This window comes from Pinus tabuliformis, chromosome J (genome assembly GCF_031772625.1).
Source record: "Pinus tabuliformis cultivar Carrire ecotype Pingquan chromosome J, CPIR1, whole genome shotgun sequence".
Lineage (NCBI taxonomy): Eukaryota > Viridiplantae > Streptophyta > Pinopsida > Pinales > Pinaceae > Pinus > Pinus tabuliformis.
Genome location: NC_142295.1, coordinates 1,109,488,514 through 1,109,507,901, shown reverse-complemented (window position 1 = coordinate 1,109,507,901; position 19,388 = coordinate 1,109,488,514).

Sequence of the window (19,388 nt, the reverse complement as noted above, 5' to 3'; positions counted from 1 at the left end):
AACTCATCATAGCTTGCTGCATATAAGCTAGTGGATAGAATTGTTTTTTAATTGCAGAAACAAATTCACTCGAGACAGAAAGGATTTTACCATGCTTCTTCATGTCAGCTTGTGTTCCGCCTTCCCACCATACCAAGGTAGTGCCTCCAAGGTGTAGGCTGGCTAGTTGAATCTTACTTCTGTCTGAATCAATTCTTTGCACCCTGCAATACACATCGATCTGTCTAATCCAATTATCCAACTTCTCTGCATTCAACTCTCCATGATATATCGGAAAAGCAAATTTAACATCTAATTTGATCAAAGATGTTTTCTTTTTATTTTCAAGGCTATTAGGAGGTGTGGGAAGATTTTGTTCTTTCTCTTTGCCTTTAGAATGGTCATTGAGGAGAGATTCTTCTGCTCCTTTATCTTGTTTGGAGTTTGATGAGTCTTCATCTCTACCTTTCTTAAACTCTCTATACATTTCTTCTACCATGGCTCTCATGGTCATGAAACTATCCATGAACTGGGAGTCTAATTCCAAGGGACTTTCTTCTGCCATTTTCCTCTTAGGATAGACTCTTCCAAACTCTGGGTTAGCTTCAACCAATTCTCCTTCTCCTAATTTGAGTTTTGTCCTAGTTAGCATTCAACAAAAAAGTCCAGCACAAGCTTGTCTAACCTTGGCAACCTAAAGCTCTGATACCACTTGATCTGAAATTGATCTAAGACAAAACAATAAGATATTACAGACTCATGTGCATAGATGTGCCTATTTTATTTTATGCAACGGATCGATAAGATTGTGAAATACACAGGAAATGAAGCAGTTAAGGAAAACATAATAAGCAAAACATATAAACACAACAAGTTTAATAAGTTCACCCAATACTCCTGGGCTACGTCTCCTAGTCTAGCCTTCAGTGGTGGCCTCTCTATTATGTTTTCAAGCAGAGTTTTTACAACAGTGAGCTCAATTTGAGCCTCACTCAGCAGATACAAATCAGAAAGACTGTGCTTGGATCTCCCAAGTCTCTAGAGTACACAGACTCTCCTTACTGACTTTTGACCTCTATTGGTCACAGTAGCATGAGCCCAATCTCAGACTCATACATGACAGGCATTAGAGAGGAATGCGCTTGAACCTCTCAAGCCTTCTCTAGAGTACACAGACTCTTTGACTCTCTCTATCTCTGTCTTAACTCTAGCTCGATGCTGCCTTTGCCTCTGTAGGTCAGCTCAGCTTCCTCTCTCTGCTTTTGGCTTACTTCCCTTAACTGCCTCTACTTTCTGTCAGTTTGTGGCTTTAAAGCCAATCTGCTTCCTGACTGCTCATTTCCGATTCCCGGCTTTCCGGTTCCCCTGCCTCTGTCCGTTTGAATCCCTCTGTCCTACGTCATCAGTCAATGTATAATGCCTCATAGGGAGGTGGCCACCTATTTCCTAATGGATGAGTGTTAGTTCTCTTGGACATATTTGAAATGGCCTTTTTTCTGTTAACTCCAAGAATGCCCACGAAACACGACCTTCTGCCAATGCATCGTCCATATCGGACTTCAAATCCTATGTGACCTTGCTTTATAATCTTGTCAAATCCGGTCATCCATCGGAACACATCTCTGCCGTTGATCTGGGGGCCCCAGATCCTACGGTCATCATTCATATCGGGTGGCTAAGTAGCATGATGTTTACCCGTCCGATGTGAGTGGTTTTCTCTCTCCCCACCGGGACGTGTGGCGATCGTTGTATGGCATCGGGCGAAACTCGTCCGAAACCACTTACCACTTGAAGCCCCTTCGATATTCTTCCGGTTTTGTGGAATCCCGCTTTGACGGAACCGAAATGATATTTTTCCGCATTTTACAATTATTTCGGGTCCAGACGCTCGGGGCTTTCCTTCACTGAGAGGTTTGCCCGGTGATATGGAATTAGCGACTTGTCACTAATCACATATCATAAATTACCTTCGCTACTTCATTTTGTCCCTGCATTTTCTGGTTGGTGTCAACATGCATTACCATGGTTCGTCGCTCTACGCGCTAGATTGACGGCCCTCGTTGATCCGCACTGACCGCAATTCGCAATTGTCTGAGGATTCCTTCCGATAGCTTGATCTTTATAAGACTTTGAATCTTTGGCATTATTTTTAAAGAGTTCATGAAAACTTAGAGAGTGTTCTAGGATCCAATTTGGATCACAGCCACTCCCAACCTTCCTTGTGTTCATTGCAAAAATAGAGTAGAGTTAGTTTCTTTATCATGAAAATAGGTTAGTGATTTATGAGCAAGTATTAACTAGGTAGATAGTACCTGTGATTCTGATTGGTAGTTTAATGAATTATGCAAGATATATTAGTTTATTTTATGCAAGTATATGAGGTAGTGTGATGAATTCTGCAAGATAACATAGCTTCATTTCTGCAAGTAGGTTAGCTTTTATCTTTTCATGAATTGAGTAATTAGGGTTTTACAAGTTGAGTCAATGGAATTTATATTTTCATACTTAGAAGCAATTTCCAATTTGTCCTTTTATCAATATTTCATTCTAATTCAGTAGAAGGAAGGGTCTTTGAGCACTTTTTGATCTAATGTCATAATTGAGGGTGGCATGAGTGGAACCCTATCTGTTGTGCATATAGCACTGTCACCTTGAAGTTTGTACAAACCCTGGGTTGATAATTTGAGTTGAGAAGCCCTTGGGAGTTGCAACATTCTTGTTGAATACTAGGGCTCACCACCTTTTGGCGTCATTGTTGGGGAGGTGTCTTCTTAATCATTGTTATATGTTTTCCATACAACTTTATAGAAGTAATATAAAAGATAAAAGATAAAAAAATTTATTTCATGCCTCGTAGGAGTAGAGATATTGAAGGAAAATTCTTACCAAAATCCCCCACACCCGGAAGCAGTCAACCTTCACTCTTCTTCGGTGAGTGTCATCTTCCCTCTCTGACTACAAGGGAGTTAGAAGACCCTCTAGGTGAGTAACCTAAATCTTTTTAAGAACCTATTTGGGAAGAAGAAGAACCCACTTCACCTACCCAAACTATGGTTGAAAACAGGGACATTGAAGATTTCCCTATCACAGATACTAATGGAGAGGCTAGAATGAAGAATGTAAGCCCTACTTCCATTCCACACTTCCATGGTTTAATCCTTGAGGATCCTGATACCTTCATGTTTGAATTTTTTGTTGTCTGTAGGACCTATGACTATGCCTCTAATGAAAAGAAGTTGAATTTATTCCCCTCTACCCTTAAGGATGCAGCCTTGCACTGGTTTATGGGTCTGCTTAGGGGTAACATCACTACTTGGGCCCAAATGCAACAAGCCTTTAATAACAAGTGCAGGGACTACTGTAGGTCCAAATAAACCAAGGAATAAATATTTAGGATGACTCTTAGACTTGATGAATCCCTAGAAGACTATGAGGAGAGATTTCAACTCAGTTATAGGAGGGCCAACTACACCCTTGATCTTGAATCACTCAAACTAGTTCTTCTCCAAGGGATCAGGGAAGACATGTTGGAGACCCTCAACATGCTGCCTGAGGGATATATATATCAATTATCCTATGATGACATTAAAAATGTGTTCAAGAATCACTCTAGGGCTGCTGGAAAAAAGGGTAGGGCTAGTCAAGGCTTGGCCAGTTCCTCTCGCTCCACAATTTCCACTAAGAATGAGATAGGCAACATGTTGGAGGATTTCAAGACTGAAATGTTGTAGACCTTTGCACTGCAAATGGATTCCATGTAAATCAAGTGAAAACAGGAGGAAGCAAAAAGGGCACTAGCTATTTTCTGCCCAAGATGCACCAAAAGACATCTTAAGAATGAGTGCCCCATAAATTTCATGGAGGTCTGCCTAGTCTATGAAGAAAATCATGCAACAGAAAATTTCCCTTGTTTTCCAGGACTAAACGTTGTATATAAGGGAGTAGAAGGAGTGTCAGAGAAAATTTGTTTCATCAATTAAAGAAGACTTGAAGGACCTAAGACATATCAATAAGGCATGCAAAATGCACACTACTCTTTTTATAATCCAAGTCATACTACACCATTGCAACCTTGGTACTCTTCCACTCACGCATATTGGTCCACAACCCCTTCTTTTCCTTATGCTCCTCCATATCCTCCTCAACCTCTCAACCATCCTTTTCAGCCATATCCACCCCAATATTCTTAATGGGGCAACCCATCATAAGGGTGGAGGCCTCAAGTTATCCAACCTCCTGCTTTAATCCCTCAACCCCAACCTCAGCCACAAATCACTCATCCTACTCCACCTAAGCAACCTCAAATTCCTACTCAACCAAGTCTGAACCTGAACAACAAGCAATCCAAGAAGTTCTACAGTGGAGAGGCATCTTACCCTACTTATGTAGTGGAAATCTAGGATATCAACCTCTGGTCCGGGAGAGTGCTTCTAGATAAGCACCCACCTTCTCCACCTAAAGAGCTTGAAGGAGAGAATTAGGAGTGTTCCTCAAGTCAATCTACCTCCTTTTCCTAAGAGGTTGATCCACTATAGCAAACATACCCCATAAGAGGTTTAAATTTTGGGAGAATTAAAGAATTTATGTGTTAAAATACCCCTTCTCCAAGCTATTAAAGATGTTTCCATCTATAATAATCTCATCAAGGAGAGTAAAAAAAGACACCCCCACCATAAATTTTGATTGGAAATTATCTAATTTGATGCTTGGGAGAGTGATCTTCCTGAAATATCTAGACCCTGTAATCCATGTAGTAGATGTGCACATCGATGGCCTTATAGTCCCTAACACCCTGATTGACCTTGGGGATGCCATCAATGTGATGACTAAGGAAACCATGCTAAAGCTAGACCTCAAAGGAGCTTTGAGAAAGACGACCACAATGTTGCTTCTTGAAGAAAGATCCACAGTAGCTCCTAAGGGAGTTTTTGAAGATGTTATGGTCTCCATTGACTCTTGGGAGTATCCTACTGACTTCCTAGTTCTCTAGACCAAAACCAAGTTCGTTGGATATCCTCTCATCTTGGGAAGGTCATGGTTAGCTACTGTTGATGTTTAAATTAGTTGTAGAGCTCAGAACATGAACATTAAGAATGGACATTGTTCTAAACAATTGGTATTTTATCCTGCTGCTCAGAGATCCATTGAGCATGATTTACCCTTGTGGCTAGAAGAGGAGGAATAATACGGACTATATCACACCACCCCCCACCCAATATGCATTTTGAACATCATTACAAGAGGGGGGAAACCTGATGAAGATGATATCATTAACCACATCCTTTAGAAACAACCTCCCACTCCCATACCCATTGATGAGTTGATGGAAGGATCCAGGAGTAATCCTTGAGCTGACTTATGCCCTATTGAATCAAGTCTAGACCATGTCAATACCATACAGTTTGGCCCAATCAAAACCTTAAAGATCAACCCTTCTCTCTGTTAGAGTCGGTCTGGTCAGCCCTCCATCAGAGATCAAAGCTCTTTGTGCATTTCAATTTTAGGTGTCCCGTTCCATCCATGAAGTTGCATTTTGCTAGGAACATGCCATGATCTGACGGAGAAAGTCATGCTACTCATTCCCCTCATGTCTGGCCTCTACTGGTTCGTGAAGTGGTCCGTAATCAATGAAATTCATGATAGTCAAGGACTGGTCATATTGTAGGACAGAGTCATTTTTTATTGTTAGGGTCTAGAAATTCATCAGTTTGGTCCTTGAAAAAACATGTCCAGAACAAGCCATGCAGGCCAGAAGGAGATCTTATACACCTACAGTTCAGAAAGCTTCATCATCACCGCAAGAGACATCGACTCTTCTTCAAAACTCTATTTTGAAGAAAAGTCAAACAAGGTCAACTATGACAAAATTTTTCAAAAATCGACAGTTGACATTTTCAGATGCAGTCATGGATTTCAAAGCCAGAGGCCCAATCACACAGTCCCCACAAAGAAATGCCGAAAATTTTATCATGAGAGCCAAAATTTCAAAGAAAAAGGAAAAATAGAGTGTTTTAAAGGTCAATGAAAAGTGCAAAACTCAAACATTAGAAAGTGGGTCTTCAAAGAGGAAAAAATTAAACCCAACTCTCTCAAAGCCTATATATATTTGTTTTGGCCCAAGACTAAGTCATTGTGTTATGAAAAAGCTTGAGAGAGGCATTGTTGAAGAAAAGAGGGCTAAGGAGGAGGAATTCGAGAAAGGAGGGCAGATTGCTAGGTGGCACGGCGCACACACCAGGGCGTGCGACGCACACGGAGGGCGTGCGATGCACACGAAGGGCGCGACGCATTGGCAGCCATCCCGCAGTGCAAAATCCACAAGGGCGCGACGCACTCAGGGCGCGCGGCGCACTGGGCCTGGCGCGCGACACACACAGACAGGGGCCTAAAAAACATTGCAATTCGATTTGGATCTCAGTGAATTCAGCGAATCAAGAGGTAGGCCATGATTGACACCTCTTCTCCATCACTTGTGTCATTAATTTGGAGTTTTTAAGAAGTCTAATGGCGCCCAAAAGCATAACGGCCATCCATGAAATAATCATCAACCGAAAATGATAAACGGGGTTTCCAATTTGTAAAATTGCCACCAAGGTTTTGCTCCCCTCTCCTTTTCCCCTCACTCCTCATCGTTTTCACCTCCGTATCCCCCATATCTCCGAAGAAAACCCCCTAAAATCCCCCTAAAACTCCCTCCCCTATTTTTCAAACAAAAACTGTGTCGTTTGACCGCACGCGGTGCACACAAAACGTGGCGCGGTGCACTGGGAACCCGACCACAGTGTTAACTTTACATTAGCACATCGCATACCCGGCGCGTGGCGCACTGGGTAAAGCGCGCGGCGCACAGGCCTGTGAGCCTAAGAATGCACCGAATCGCCCAAAAATTTTGGAATTGGATCTTAAAATTGCAAAAGTGCCCATAAATCTTTTCACCGCTGATCCTAAGCTTAAAGAAAAATATGATGTTGGTGACCATGAGACCAAAAACAAATTTTTTTAAGCACACAAAAATGACACAAAAGGGTAAAAAAGCTAGGGTTTTTGCTACAATAACACAATTGCTAAATGAGCTCCTACCTTACCTTGATCAGCTGATTTCCCTAGAGCATTTTCCCATGATAATTACCCTAGCTACATTGCAATCAAATCCCTTTGTCCCCTTTACTCATATAGCTCAAAAGTTCCTTAACCCTACCCTATTCAAACATACCCAAACACTCCCAAATCCCTGATAAATTTCCCCTTTAAACCCCCATTCCCCTTTTCATCATTCCCCTTCTAACACTCCCCTATTTTATTGTCCCCTTGGTAACAGATTTTCAGAGCATTCATCAGTGTCATTGAATCCAAAGGGCAGCACTAAACTCAGGGTACAAGCAGCAGTGATGGCATCAGAAAATTCATCAGATTATGAGGGGGATACACACAGTGACACATCTTCAGGAGAGAGGGCCCATAGGAGACATCACCGGAGTGGCAGACATCTCAGAGACGAGCCCAACACCCTCACAGAGCTACAGGCATGCCCACTTGCCATGTCTTGTTTCCAGCACTTGGCATGTTATGAATTTTTCCAAAGGGTGGCAAATGTCAGAGTACATCATGAGTTGGCCCGCCTTTTTGCACTTCATCTATAGGGAGGCCAATCTGTCCTGGCTGGGGTCACTTTCACCTTGACACCGGAGGCTATATCAGTGGAAACAGGGATACCTAACATTGGAGAGCGGTGGCATAAGAAGAAGAAAGTGGAGAGGCATCACTATGAGCCCTACATCAAGAACAGCTACTTGAGCCAGCTCACTAGAGTCTTTCCTTTCAGATTTTTGAGGGAGGAGTATGCCCCACTCATGAGATTGATCATGAAATATTTCAGTTGCGAGGGGAGGTTTTCTTGCCTTTATGCCTATCACATCCGCTTGCTCATGCACTTCACCAGGGTGAAGATGATGAGCCTCCCATTTTTCATCTGCAACAACATTGAGAAGATGAAGAACTTCATGCAGCGGAAGACCCCATGACAACAGCTAAATAGTGTCTATCATTTTGCTCTCATCCAAATTTTGGTGGACCATCAATTGGGATTGCAGGGTATTGCTTGGGAGGACTTCATCTCCCATGATTTTTTCAGCGATCCACCGGTGATATCAGAGGCAGAACATGAGATGGGAGGTCCTTCACATCAGTTTGAGCATGATACAGGAGCTCCTTCACATCAGTTTGAGCTTGAGATGGGAGGTCCTTCACATCAGTTTGAGCATGATACAAGAGGTCCTTCACATCAGTTTGAGCCTGAGATGGGAAGTCCTGCACATCAGTTTGAGAGCCATGAGACTGCCACCATGCCAGTATACATCACATATCAGAGAGGCTATCCGAAAGGCACCAGACCTTTGTTTGCAGCAGCAAAGCGAGCGTTATCTCCACCCGGGGTGGAAGGGGCCTCGCTTCCTACATCGACGACACAGGTACAGGACAAGGGCAAGAAGCCCAAGCACGAGGAGGGGCCTTCAGGTGAGCAAGAGACTAAGTTTGTTCTCCTCCAGGATTATGAGACGGATGCAGAACCTACAAATGCTGAGCTGGGAGAGATCATTCAGGAGCAGTAATCCGTGATTGAGAAACTATCCCTAGACTTGGATAGGGCCAAGTGGAATATGCAGTATCTAGAGCAGAGGAACAAGCAACTTGAGGATCGGCTAGCCGAGATAGAGTTGCAAATGATCAGGGAAAACCGACGACACATCCTAGCAGCGCAAGGCAGACCTATGGAGCAAAGAGACGAAGACCGTGAGTATGTGCTAGAGAAAGTGAACGTTCACTTGGAGCAGCGGTTGGACAAAGCAAACAGGGAGAAAGACATGCTGAGGTGCATGACTCATCACTACCAGGCACGCAACATGAGTTCCAAAGCGAGAATCAGGAGCCTAAAGGCAAAATTGAGCAAAGCAAGAAAAGAGGCAAAGGAGGCAAAGGAGCAAGATTAGCTTCGAATCTTGGCTGAGGCTTCCTTGGCCCAGCAAAGCACTTCATAGGGAACCTCCAGCCCAAATTTCAAGGAATTTGGGAAAATTTTGGTCACATGCAAATTTCTCCATGTGCGTCGCGCCAATGGCGCGACGCTAAAAATATAGAACGCAGATCGAGGAATGGCTTGCATATTTGGATTCATCATCGAAAAATACGTCTACTGGTGTCCGAGCTAGAAATTTTGACAAGTTTTGGGTCTCCTAAAGGTCAAAAAACACCCAAAAATTGCCTCTCTGCCACTTTTTAGACACACAGAAAGAAATCTTTGGAGAATGAAGTTTTGGAGGGGTAAATGAGCTTCAAATTCAGAAATTCTAGTTGGGTTGGAAAGTAGACAGGATAGGCTTTCCAACAAGCCTACTTGGGCACATTTGGACACCTACAAGTGCCCCAAAACAGGCTCCAAAGTGGCGCGATGCACACAGAATTTGGTGCGGCGCACAAGGAAAAAACGGCCAAATTGCTCCCGTTTCGCGAAATTTCGGGTCACGGCTTCTCCAAGTGGGCCCAATCATTTTCTCTTCGGTTTTTTGGCACCAAGTGTGCCTTTTAAAGAATTTTCTCTCTAGGTGGGCATCTATCCAAGTGGCAAAAGAATGCAAAGGGTCACCACAGCCAAATGTCATGCTTGAGAGCGCTGCAACTGTAGCTGATGGTTGGCTCTCCATCTCCTTTTCGGAATGATTTGAGTAACTTCCCAACCCCTGGGTGTTCCATATCTTCTATACACTTTCTATATATTGTAATAAAGTTATTTGCAAAGGGTTGGCTAGCTTGTAACTTCTGGGAGACTGTGGGAAAGAAACTATGTTTCTGCACTGTGTATTTTTGACAAAGAGTTAATGAAAGGAAGCGTCTTTGTTTCATGCGATTCTTGTGGTTGTGAGTGTAGCAAATGTGTTCTTATGTTCCATATGTATCTTGTTACATTTCATAATTCATTTCATGTTTCATTTCAGTGAAATTTTCTAAGTGAGATTAGGTAGAATTCAATTTATATTGCTCTGCCTGTGGGAAAATTTCATGGGCAGTGTTATTCTTCTGTCGAAAAGGATTCATGAGACCATGCCCTTTTCACTAACTTCGGCGATCTTTCCATTCTGCGTCACCTTAAGTTGAAATTGCTGCGCTTCCCGCCTACCTTGCCTCACGGAATAATCTGTGCCTTCATTCTCAATTCTCTGTTCTTTGCTAAGCGCCAGTCCCATATACATCCCAGAAGCTCGGTCACTTTCAAAAATCTTTTCCAAAATCCTTTTTCACTTACTAGCCTAAGGTAAATATCGCATTGCAAGTCATCTCAGACCATTTTTCCTATCCATTCGCTGAGTGTGACTCAGAGAGAGCCCTCTCCTGCTCTGGTAGGGCTAGCTACCAGACTGAGCGTGGTTTGTGGTTACCCTAATTTTTGCCTTCTTCAGCCTAAGGCAGATTTAGGTGCTAACGCTCTCTCAGCCAAACAGGAAGAGCAATTGTGCAAAGTACTGAGGCAACACCTAGATGCTTTTGCTTGGGACTATAAGGAAATGAAAGGTGTGCATCCATCGGTATGTACCCACCATATTTACATCAAAGAGGGATGAAACATGTGTGCCAACCCAAGAGGAGGATGGACCCATATCTTAATGATATTGTGAAGGAAGATCTACAAAAGGTACTAGATGTAGGGTTCATATGCCCTATTTTAGATAGTGAGTAGGTATCACCTCTTATGTTAGTTCCCAAGAAGAATGGGAAGTGGAGGATCTGTGTGGATTATAGGGAGCTCAACAAGGACACAAAGAAGGACCATTTTCCCTTACCCTTCATTGATGAAGTCCTAGATGTCCTTGCAGAGAATAAATTATTCTCCTTCCTCGATGGATTTAGTGGATATAATCAAATCTAGATTAGCCCCGAAGACCAAGACAAGACCACATTCACGTGTCCTTTGGGTAATTTTGATTATAGAGTCCTTCCATTTGGTTTGTACAATGCCCTTACTACTTTCTAGAGGGCAGCTTTGAGTATTTTTGTTGAATTGGTTCATGACTCTATGGAAATCTACATGGATGATTTTACTCCTTATGGATGTGAATTCCATTAATCTCTCTCTAATCTATGGAAGGTTTTGAAAAAATGCATTGAAATGAATCTCTCTCTAAGCCCTGAGAAATGTGAATTCTTGACGAATGAGAAGACTGTCCTTAGCCATTCCATCTCCAAGGTTTACACGTGGATCGATACAAAATTGCTATCATCAAAAGGGTCCCTACCCCTCAGAAGAAAAGGGATGTCAAGAGCTTCTTGGGACTAGTAGGGTATTATAAGAGATTCATACAAGACTTTAGTAAATTGGCTTCACCTTTGTTTGGTTTACTAGCCAAATATGCAGATTTTTGTTGGACTAGCAATTGTCAATAGGCCCTTGAAGTGTTGAAAGAAAATTTGACTACTACACCCATCCTAAGAGATCCCATTTGGGAATTTCCTTTCCATATCCATACTGATGCATTAGACAAAGATGTGGGGGTGGCCTTGGTACAAGTAGAGGATAAATTTCCTTATGCCATTTACTTCATTAGTAATAATTTCTATAAAGTTGAGATGAATTACACTGTCGTTGAAAAAAGGCTCTTAGTTGTAATACATTCTTTAAACAAATTTAGGCACTATATCACTGGTTACCAAAATTTTGTTCATAGTGATCATTCAGCTATTAAATATTTGACAAAAAATCCTGATGCTAATGATAGGATAATTAGGTGGTTGTTATTGCTACAACCATTTGATTTGACTATCATTAACAAACCAGGAAATGAAAATGTGGCTGCATATTTTTTTTTCTAGGTTAACATTGCCTATAGGTAATGAAGAGATGGTGGATGATCAACTACTATATGAGCATCTCTTTTCTATCTCGGTGATTTCTCCCTAGCTTGGTAATATAGCAAAATACTTGGTTACTAGGAGGTTCCCTCCTAATCTATCACCCATGAATAAAAGCAAGATTGTAAGGAAAATATCCCCTTCCACTCAGATTGGGGGCAATATTTTTAGATTGGGACCAGATCAAATCTTAAGAAGATGTGTAAGAGAGGAGGAGGCATTTGAAATACTCTCAGCATGTCATGATGGTCCTTGTGGAGGTAATTTTGCTGCAAAAATGACAACCTTTAAAGTTTTACATGTTGGTTACTATTGGCCCACCTTACATCAAGATGAAAGGAGATATACTACTAGATGTGATCAGTGCCAAAGAATGGGAAAACCCACACCCAGGGATGAAATGACCCTACAAACTCAAGTGGCCTTAGAGCCATTTGAAAAGTGGGGCATGGATTTCATTGGGCAAATTGATCCACCATTAGGGCATAAAAAGTACATCATTGTGTGCACTAATTACTTGAAAAAGTGGGTTGAGACAAAGGCAGTCAAAGAAACAACTGAGAAGAAAGTGGCATAATTTTTAAGAGAGAACATATTCTATAAGTTTGGGTATCCAAGGGAGGTAGTCACTAATCAAGGAGCACAATTCACATGCAATTTGATTGAGGATCTCATGAGGAAACACCATATCAAGCACAAGACATCCACTGCCTATCATCCTCAATAAAATGGGCAAGTAGAGGTCACAAATAGAGCACTGGAGAGTATCCTCACCAAAGTTGTTAACAAAAATAGGAAAGATTGGGCAGAGAGACTAGTAGAGGCCACTTGGGCATTTAATAACACTTAGAAAACCATCACTAGATTCACTCCATATCATTTGGTTTATGGGAAGAAAGATTCGCTTTAGATTGAGTTGGACTATAACACTTTGAGAATGACATCTCAGTTGGAATTAAATGTCACAACATCAAAACAAGAAAGGCTACTCCAACTAAATGGCTTAGATGAGTTCAAAATGCAAGATATCTTACACACTGAAGTCATACAACTGCAAAGGAAGGTCTAACATGACAAGCATATCAAGGAAAATACTTTTGAAGAAGGTGATTTGGCCCTGTTATATGATTCTAGGTTCAAAGTTTTTAAAGGGAAGCTAATGAAAATATGGTTGGGCACATACCTAGTGGGAAAATGTCCTGAAAATGGATTTGTCCAGATAAGAACCATTGATGAGGAAGGAATCCACTTGATTGTAAATGGCTACAGGTTGAAGTTATATAGAATACCTCTCTCCAAGGAGGAATTTATCAATTTAGTCAGCAAGGAACTGAATGTGACTGGGACTTTCATAGCTTCCAGTCCACAACACTTTTTTAATTTTGTTTAAAAAAATATAAGATAAAAAATAAAAGAGAGAAAGATAAAATGCGTGGATGAAAACCTCTATGAGGCATCTAAGGCCATCTCCTGGGTTGTAAACCTCTCTAAGGCAGCCTAGGAGCCAAAAAAAAATATTAATAAAGATACCTAGGTGAAAACCTCTCTTGAGGCACCTAGGGTAGGGATGTAGGTTGAAAACCTCCTCTGAGACAGCTTGTGTGTCTTAAGAAAAAGAAAAAAAATATATGAGAGAAAAGAAAAGAGGAAAAGGAAGAAGATTATATCCTATTTACTAACGTTTCTTTTGTTTTGTAGAATTTTAAAGAGTGGAATATTTCATGGTTACAGGCCAAGACCTATAGGATTCCATCCATTCCTCTATCCATACAACCCATATCCATCCTCTCCATTCACATTACTATCTCTCTCCACCATCCTATCATCAAGAAATCTAAAATTCACCTCCTCTCTGTGTTGCTATAAGAAGGACCTGTGTTGCTACAGGAAGGTCTTGTAATGCTACAGGAGGCATCTGTGGAGCTACAGGAGGGAGATCTGAGGAGGAAAGTGATCCAAAATACCATCTTGACTCTGAGAAAGGGTAAAGAGGGTCCTCTAATGACTTTTCCATCACTCATCCATCATCCATCCACTCATTTCACCAAAATTTTGCTCAAACTTCTCCACTCTGTACTTCCTTTAAAAAACATAGAAGCAATTAATTTCTATATATACAGTACCTACACGACTCCTCCATGATTCTAACCCTATCTTCATCATCATCTCCCTCATCTCCCTCATGCCAACTAAAGACTTAAATGGGAGAACAAGGGGTTGTTACAGGAAGAAACGCCTCCTGTAGCAGCCTGTCCAACCACACAACAAACACTAATACTATGTTTTCTCACAAACAGAAGGGATGATGAAGCTCAATTTGTAGCCATGAAGAGACACCTCATTCTCAAGGAGGCTTTCCACCAACGACAATAGATTGAATATTAGAAGAATCATCTGCAAACAAACAACAACAACAAAAGTCAAGGTAGCAAAAAAAAATGAAGACACGCACATGAAATAAGTCAAAGAAGTCAACTCCCATTTTCATAATGATGTATGGTCCAACTCCAACATGTTAGCCTCTGTGGCAGATTGATCCACATGCAGGCTTAGGTATGGCAACCCTAACCTCTGCCCTTTGCATAAATATTACAAAAATGTGTTTTAATAGGCTAGAGATGGCTAGTGAGTTTGGCCGCACTCGACTAGTCAACTCAAGTGTGAGTTAAGTTACCCATGCAACGTGGAAATGTCAACTCAAAACAAACTGGTATCCTCGTAGAGTGGGGTGATAATCACAAGGATGGGGAAATGATGATAGTTAGTGGGGACAATGATGCAAAATAAGAAACTCGTGTTCATGCCAAGCGATCACAACGCTCTAATATTTTAACCAAAAAAGGATATTATGTGTTGGCTCAACTTGTCACCATCACTCATTCCAAAAATCAGTGGAGGAAGGATGAGCTAGTGCATCGAGCAACTAGAATTCCATTGAGGAGTTTCAAAACCTATGTTACACAAAATATTGCCACCATGATTATTTGCAGTCAGTATGGGTCTATCATCATTCATACTATCCTCCTTAGCAAGTCTCAAACCTCAGCTCTTCATGTCAAGCTTTGAAGATGAGAGAAAGACCTTAAAAATCAATAAAGCTCTGGTTCCACACTTTCTCTCACTGTTGCCTGTGGTCCCGCACCCCTTGTTCATGTTACCTGCAGACCTGCCGGCTCTATCTCTAAAGGAGTGGGTGCGGACCCCTGTGAAAGTCAAAAAGGCGCAAGTTTATTCTTAAAAACTCACTTGTGGTTAATTTTGGATGATTCTAGAAGTAATCTTGACGTGGATGGTTCGCTCCTAGGTGGTTCATGCATCCCAAAACTAAAGGAGCTAATCCCTTGATGAGAGGAGCTTATCCCTTTGAAGGAGGGCTTTATCCCTTTGAAGGTGGACCTAGTAACTTCCCTCCATTGCACTATAAATTAAAGCATTGGGCTGGTTGCTAGGGAGGTTAGAAGCTGAACATTTTTTTAGGGTAAATGCTGTTGGAATTAAGACTTCCTAGTTAAGCTTGAGAGGAGAGATTACATACCTTTTGCCTTAATTGGGAAGAGAGTGAAACTTGTCAAAGTAGAGGAGATTCTTGCTAGACCCTGGGAGGAGCTTTTACAACATCAAGGCACCAAGGTTGTAAAGTTATTCTTTGATTAAAGTTAATACAATCATATTCATTTTTCTCAACAAATTGTCTTAGGTGATTTGCTTCATGAATTCCTTGATAATCATGATAAGTATGCTTTATTATATTGGCTTTTTAGGTGATATTTAATGTGTGTGCTTGTTTGTGTTTGCAGATCCTTTACAAGGGAGCTCATTTGGATCAACGGAGCGTGGCTTCCACAAACTTGCACTAGACCCGAGGTAGGCCTAAAACACTTGTTTGCCTTTATCTATAAATTGCATATTTAGAGAAAGATAGAATTTTTTTGGTTTGCTTGTCGCTAGATATCATTAGATACTAGGGAGGTCGGTCTTGTCCGCAAGAACGACTTATCTGGCTGACAAAATGGTGACTCCGCTGGGGACTTGAATTTTTTATTTTTCCTTTGTTTTAACTTTGACTTGAGAAACTGTGTTTTTGTTTTTGTTTTTGGCTTGATGTGTGTGGGATTGGGTAGGTTTAGTAGATCTTGAATTATTTTTTGTTTTTCATACTTTTGGGAGAGGACCGCACCCTCTGCTTGTAACACAGTGCGAACCGATCCGCACTTTTGCTTTACACACAGAGCGGTACCGCACCTGTGTGGACTGCGGGCCTGCGGACCCTGTCAAAATTTTGAAAAACTTAAGATTTTCTCTTTCAGTCAGCTTAGGATTTGTTAATGTGTTTTTAGCCTCTGCTAGATCTGCACGTGACTTGTTAGGAACTTTTCTTAGGTTAATTCCATTGGCATTAGGGTTTTAGGTGAAATTCCTAGAAGTTTTGGTTGCCGAGCTTGATTTTCATTTTGGTCTTGTAGTAGCTCAGAGCTAGAAGCTTTAGAAGCCTCAGATCACCTTGGTTTTTACTGGCCTTCTTATGAGTCTGACCATTTTGTAAAATATGCCTTTGTTGAGGAATCCATCTTATGTTTCTCTTTGCGAAACTTCGAAATGACTTGTGGTGAAAGTTTTGGATTTCATTTTTAGAAAAGAAAACAAAAATTGGTTGTTTTTTGACTGATTTGTGATTCTGGACAAATTAGTCCTTAGTTTGCTTATAGCTAAGTAAAACATCCTTGAAAAGAAATCTTGTAAGCTTTTACTTCAAATAGTTTTTTAAAAATTTATAGATCTCAAGATTAGATTTTTCCATAGTTTTGAGTGTTTTATAAAAATAAAAAAAAATCTCTTTTGGAAAAAGTTTGTTTTTGTAGTATTTGAGTGTTTGAAAGAAAAGGGAAATTTTCGTGAGCATAACTAGTTGTCTCGTTTTTGAGTGTATTGGAAAAGACAAAAAGCTCTTCTTTTGATTTGTTTGTTAAGGAAAGATTTGTTTTTACAAGCATTTGCATTCTCAACTCTTTCCTAGCTAGAAATTCATTGAAGGGAAAAGATTGCTTATCATCTTAAGTGCATTTTTTAGTGATTTGGAGTCAAGTCTTCACACCATAAGTTTCATCTCCGCACCTTTTTACTTAAGAAAAAAACAATAAAAATAACGCTTAAAGTAAAATCTATCTAGTAATTTTTTTATTTCTAGGGCTCTTTATCACCAACATAGCTTAGGCTAGTATCTTGAGTAGGGAGTAATTTACTCTCCAAGATAGTAAAACAAACAAGTAGCTGTATCTTGCGGTAGGAGATAAATTCCAATTGTTACATCTATGCTCTGGGAAAGCTCCTCTTAAAGGAGAAGCATGAGATCATATCTGAACCAGTGTGGGAATCAATCCTTCCTCATTGGGAACGATAGAAGATATTCACGTATTAAAAATGGTAAACCTCGGATTAACCATTGTCGAGGAGCCTGGGGTCACTTGTTGGTAAACCTTGGATTATGTCAAGGAGCCTTCAAGGGGATTGAGCTTGTTACTTTGCCCTTGCATGGGTATCGGATCGTAGATTGTTCCCCGAGGTATATTTGTTTTCGTTGGTAACCATAGTGACCATATTCTATAGGATTCTTTCCTAAGGTGACAGTGGAGGGAAGATCCCACTGTACCTGGAGCAGACGTTGGCTAGACTCACTTGGATTTTCTGGGGGGTTCTCTTCACTCGAGATGGTTTAGTGGAGAAACTTGTGCTAATCTATTCATTAAGCAGGTTGCCGGGGTAACTGTTCCAACCGCCATTTCTGTATTTAATTCTACGACATTGGATTTCATCACCGACTAGTGTTTTCGGTACGGAAAGTTACTGTTTGTGTATGGTTTGATCTCCTAGATTCTTTAGGCGTGTGATTCAAAATTGTTTGGTTCTTTAGAGGCTTTAGGTAGTTTTCATTGAGATTTTTATTTGTTTGCGTGTGAAGTAGTTAAAATATTTAATCGTGGCTAAATTACTGAGGAAGTCCCGTAGAATTCAGGGCCAACCTCCTGAGTTTTCACCGAGCTAGCCTGAAGGGCACCGAGCCCTTGTAACTCCTAGAGACAGTAGAGTTGGGTCACCTGAAGAAGGAGAGTCTTCATTGGTTGTACATCTTGATTATTAAGCTCTAGTAACGGATTATAATCCACAACCTATTTCATTTTCCGAAGTTACTGGTATTTTTCGTCTACTAGTGATTTAGCTGAGGAACCTGAAATATCTGAACCTGAAACTGAATTTGCTGCTACCCCAACATTAGGATTTGCCTCTCCAACTTCCAGTGGTCCTGGTTTACCCAGCGTAGAAAGAGTAATTACCCAAAATCTTACTTCTGGACTTATTGCTATTGAAGAACTTGTTACTCTAGAAGAAAGTACCCCTATCCCTGAAAATCAACCAGCTATAGAAATTAGGGAGCATGAATTGATCTTTTACAGTCCACCTAGGAGCGACGCTTGGTATCTTTCATTGACCAATTTTTTGGAAAACTCGGGACTAAGTTTTTCACCACCTCGCATTCCTTTTCACCCAACACCTAGGGGTTATTATCCTCCGTTAAATATGTCAAGACAGTCGTCCATGTTTTCTCAATCTCCAGAAACCTTTTTATATGGCGGTCCTTCTATTCCCTCTGGGTATCGGTCACTTACTGGTACTTTTTCGAGAGCATCTCCTCAAACTATTGAACAAGGGTTATTAACTGGTAATAACGGAACTAAGCCGTTGAGTGTAGAAGATATTCTTATGATGTCAGGTACTATTCCTAATCCGCAACCCCAAGGTGGCTAGTTACCGCCTAGGGGGCAGCCTCAAGGTCCTCAATTATCGCCTGGGGGGCAACCTCAAGGTACCCAATTTCCGCCTAGGGAGCAACCTCAAGGACAGTACATACCTACGGGACAGTACATTCCTCAAGGTCAACCCCAGACTCAGTATGTACCTCAAGGTCAACCCCAGTATCAATATGTACCTCAAGGTCAGTACTCAACCCAAGGTTTCCAACCACCTTCCGTTCAATCATTTGTCCAAGGAGCTGGAAATGTACCTTTGAATTATCAACCCTACCCTCAACCCGGTTATGGTCCTCAATATTCTCAACCTGCTATGGGTCCATACCCCAGAATGAATTTAGTGTGGAATCCATCTCAATCTCAACAGATCTTGCAACCGAATGTGGAGTTGTCATATCAAACTGGACAACCTTTGGTTTCTGGTTCACCCCAGCAACCTGTCCAGTCTATTATCCAAAATTCTGCACCTTCTGTAGTTTCTCAGCCTGGGCCTAGTACGCCTCGTACTCCGCCTCAAACGACTGCTGCAACTGCTACAACATCTATTCAATCTAACCCACCTACTTCTGGAGTATCGACAGCTCCGGTTTCTATTGTCCCTGCATCAATTCCTCAAGCATCTTTACCTCATTCTGGATCCACAATTCAGACTTCGGTTCAAATGCCGGTAGTACAACCTGGTCCAAGTATGGTTGTCACAAGTCAACC